Raw genomic sequence first — 4,856 nt, forward strand, 5'->3', positions numbered from 1 at the left:
TCCAAGCCTTCCTCCAGACCTACTGAATCAGAACCTACTTTTTCAAGAGCTCTCAGGGGATTCAGATGCACATTAAAGTTTGAAAGCCAGGGCTTCCCTGGTGGCGCAGCAGTTAAGAATCCGCCTGCCAATGCAGGGGACACGGGTTCGAGCCCTAGGCCAGGAAGATCCCACATGCCGCGGAGCAACCAAGCCCGTGCGCCACAGCTACGAGCCTGTGCTCTAGAGCCCGTGAGCCACAACTACTGAGCCCATGTGCTGCAAGTACTGAGCCCACGCGCCTAGAGCCCGTGCTCCTCAACAAGAGAAGCCACCGCAATGAGAAGCCCGCGCACCACAGCAAAGAGTAGCCCTGGCTCACCGCAACCAGAGAAAGCCCACATGCGGCAATGAAGACCCAATGCAGCCAAAAAAATAAAATAAAGAAAGAAAATAAAGAAAGAAAAATTTGTAAAAAGTTTGAAAGCACTGTTTTAAAAATCATCACACTGAAAGAACCTTTTTAAACCAATAATTTGCAAATGCATTGTGTATAAGAGTCCCTTGGGATGCTCCTTAAACATGCAGATTTTCTGATCCACCCAATGGAGAACCTGAGTCAGTATTTCTCTGGACAGAGTAGTGCAGAGGCCACACTTGGAGAAACTCACTTTCAAACAGAAAAAGTAGAGTGTCTTCACTGTGCTTTTCATCAGTGGAAGGTGTTTCTAGCATGTTAGGGTGATTCGCTTCTGACACACTTGTCGAGGTATAAGGGTAGTAAATTTCGGGGTTTTTTCCCTTTCAGAAACCTCCTAGATTCCTTCATCGAGGCTCCTAGGTGTTCAGACTTCTTCCTCAAGTTTTCCCAGGGGCAGCTGTAGCCATCCCAACTTTACCTGGCTCATGTGTGCTTTCAGCTCTGCTTTCTGCAGTGTGTACTTGAGGAAGAGGGGCCCAGCGTGCATTAGACCACCTGCCCAGACAGCAGGTAAGCATCTTCTCAGTACAGTCCTTCTGCCTTGACTCTGATGGGCAGGGACATGTCACTCTTCTCTCTGCACCTGCTATCGGAGAGGATGAAAAGATAATGGCATTTAAAACATGGGGGAGGGCTTCCCTGGTGGCGCAGTGGTTGAGAGTCCGCCTGCCGATGCAGGGGACATGGGTTCGTGCCCCGGTCCGGGAAGATCCCACATGCCGTGGAGCGGCTGGGCCCGTGAGCCATGGCCGCTGAGCCTGCGCGTCCAGAGCCTGTGCTCCGCAACGGGAGAGGCCACAGCAGTGAGAGGCCCGGGTACCGCAAAAACAAAAAAACAAAAAAAAAAAAATGGGGGAAATCTCTTTTAAATGGCTGTTTTATTAGATCCCTGTCACTTGATCTCCTCCCATCTTCCTGCAGCCAGAATGTGCTCACAAACCCCTGTCCAAGCTGAATATTCAGATTGGGTTCAAATTCTAGGCCTGGTGTTTTCTTACTATGTGACCTTCAGCAACTTTCTTAAGCTTCCCTGATCTATTTCCTCATCTCTAAATGGAAATAATTAGAGCATATACCCCAGAAGGTTGTTGTGAGGATTTTCAGAGTTAATGCTTGCCAAGTATTGTTCTACATTTGCTGCAAAATAAGCATTGATAAATTTTAACATATTATCAAAAAAGATGCTTTGGCAGAGATAGCTAGATGCCTACCTATGGTGGACTGGTACTTTGCTGGTCCCCTGTGAACCCTGCTTCCTGGATTTTATGCCTTTGTGTAATTGCTTCCCACTTTGACTTTGGATTTGGCCAGGCCATGAGCTTTGGCCAATGGGACCATGGCAAGCATGGTATAAGTGGAGGCTTGATAAGCACTTGCACATTGAGGTGCATGCCCTCAGAACGTTCCTTCTTGGAACCCAGCCACCAGACCGTGAGGAAGCCCAAGACACCACGTGAAGGAGAACCAATATCTCAGCCAACAATCCCTAGCTGACCTCCAGCCAGGGACCAACACTAACCACCGGCTCTAGGAGTGAGACCATTTCAGGTTATTTGGCCATTCCAGAACCACCTGGTCAACCCACAAAATCATGAGAAATAATAGATAATATTGTTGTTGCTGTTTTAAGCCACTAAGTTTTGAGGTCGTTTGTTTCACAGCGGCAGATAAACCCAATATCCATTCTCCCCATTTCCACATTAGCAGAACCCCAATTTTATTTCATGTACAATGTACCCAGCAAAAAAGTCTGTATTTTCTTCCCTTCCTTTCAGAGGGGGCTGGCCATGTGATACAGTTTTGACCAATAAAGTCAAGTTAAGAAGTTGGATGGGGCTTTCAGAAGATCTCCCTAAGAGGGGCAGGCCACACTGGCTGTCCATTCTTTCCCTTCTGACTGCCTGGAACACAGAATGGATGCTGTAGGCAGGTAAGCTGTCTTCTGACAATGAGGGGAAAATCTAGAGAATCATAGAGATCTCGGACCTGACAACCTTGAGCCACTGATCTAAATAAAGCAACTTTTCAGAATATGAGAAAAACAAGCCCCTATTTTGTTAAAGCCACTGTTACCTCATAACAGGTACCGTTATCACTGTAACAGGCAGCTGATTCCAATGCTCATGATGTTTCAATCACATTATTTACTAGCACGGAAGCTGCATAGTATAGTCATTTTCAATCCAGGCTGCACTCTAGAATTGGAATCTCTGTGGGTGGAGGTGAGTTTACTTATATTTTGGTTCCCATAACACACTGCTTCATAATAGTTCAGCAGAATAGTACGCCTTGCATTTTCAAGGGCACAGCTTGCCTGGCAACATGGCTTGGCAAAGCCACAGAATAGTGCTAAAGAGCTAGAAAGCAACATGAAGGCATTTGCTGTTTTCTTTTGATGACTCTTTGTCCATGTATGCCGAAGGTCATCTCTTCAAATAGGTTGGAGGTCAAGGACATCTCATGTTTCTATTTTTTTTTTTTTTTTTTTTTTTTTTTTTGCAATACGTGGGCCTCTCACTGCCGTGGCCTCTCCCGTTGCGGAGCACAGGCTCCGGACGCGCAGGCTCAGCGGCCATGGCTCACGGGCCCAGCCGCTCCGCGGCATGTGGGATCTTCCCGGACCGGGGCACGAACCCGTGTCCCCTGCATCGGCAGGCAGACTCTCAACCACTGCGCCACCAGGGAAGCCCTCATGTTTCTTTTTACTATGTGTGTTCAGTGCTGTACTTTACATATTAGCCAATAATTTTCCATAAAAATTTAGCAAATTGTGCCCTAGAAGTGTTTAAACTATATCCTATGACCTTTTTTATGTTAATTATTGATATTATCTATTTAGCTCTTACTCTGTGCCAGGGAACTATTGTACAAGCTTCATATGTATTAATTCTTTAATTTCCAAAATATCTCAAAAGGCAGGCACTAATATTATCCCCATTTTGCAGATGAGGAAACTGAGGCCAAGAGGCATTAAGTGATCTGCCCCCAATTGCACTAGTAAATGGAGAAGCCAGGGCTCAACCCACAACCTGACAGTATTTCTTCTTTTTTGTTTTTTTAAAAAAAACTCTCTCATTTCTCATCTTTACTCCATGTTTGAAAACAAAGAGAAAAGAAGAGGTCAGTCATGATTGCTGCCCAGTAGCTGACAAATGCTTTGGGCTGAGAAACCCACTCTCTGGGCCACGCGGGGAGGGCTCCTGCCCAGATACAGCTTCCCTGTTCTCACTGGTCTTCTGCAGGTCTGGCCTCACACACAATATTCTAAAATTTCTCCAAGATGCCTCTCCAACCTCAAATTGCTCTCCATCCCTCTGAATCGAACATGCAAATAAGAATGAGCAGACTTGAAACAGAAGGCAGTGTGGTCAGGGAGGTGAACTGGGGTGAGAGGAACACACCGAATGTTCTCATGATTTACGTGTCTTAATATGAGCGCGTTATGTTGGATGTGGATGGAGAGTCCTCTTACGACACACAGTTTAAATGCAATGTTTTAAAATACTTGCTGGAAGCCCACAAGGCAAATACGAGACCCCCTCAGACCTCCACTTCTTTGTCCCAGAGACTTGGGTGTTTTGGTGGCAAATTTCCTAGACTAACTCTATGCTGACCTGGTTTTCCCAAATGGCCTCCAAAACTCCCCTCTACCTGGCCAGTGGTGACCTCGATATCCTTAACGCCAGAACCCTGCCCTCCTCCGTTTTATTGGTCTGTTATTGTGAAGTCAATTTGTCATCTTGACGTTTGGGTCCTGAGGGTTCTAGGAACCCCTGGTAGGCAGTCACCATGGCCTCTTTCCCTGCTTCTGCTGGTTTCTGTGAACTTTCCCCATCCCACATCAGCTCTGCGGAAGGACTTTCCGCAGCCACCTTTCTGGCTCCCCTCTGGTTGTACCCCTTTCTTCTGGAATGACATAGGATAGTCAGGAACATTTTCATGGCCTTAATCGTCCTGTTCTGAAACTCAAACAGGAAATCTAGAACAAAAAGTTACAGGACTCTCCTTGAAGAAGGTGAAGGAAGAATGATAACTTGACCTTAGAAGAACCTCCACCTTGAATGTGAGAAACCTGCTTACGGCGCATATTTAGATCGCTGAGGAATTTGTATTAAGGCAAAGCAAACAAGGGGCTTGTGGAATTTTGTTAAATTATCTTCACAATAGTGTAGTTGTATATCTGAAGCACGAACAGTCTGCCGTGGAAAGTGTCTCCTAAAAACGTGTTCTCTCTAGGGCTTCCCTGGTGGCGCAGTGGTTGAGAATCCGCCTGCCGATGCAGGGGATGCGGGTTCGCGCCCCGGGCCGGGAAGATCCCACTATGCCGCGGGGCGGCTGGGCCCGTGAGCCGTGGCCGCTGAGCCTGCGCGTCCGGGGCCTGTGCTCCGCAACGGGA

The sequence above is a fragment of the Physeter macrocephalus genome, chromosome 8 (assembly GCF_002837175.3).
Source record: "Physeter macrocephalus isolate SW-GA chromosome 8, ASM283717v5, whole genome shotgun sequence".
NCBI classification, from domain to species: Eukaryota; Metazoa; Chordata; class Mammalia; order Artiodactyla; family Physeteridae; genus Physeter; species Physeter macrocephalus.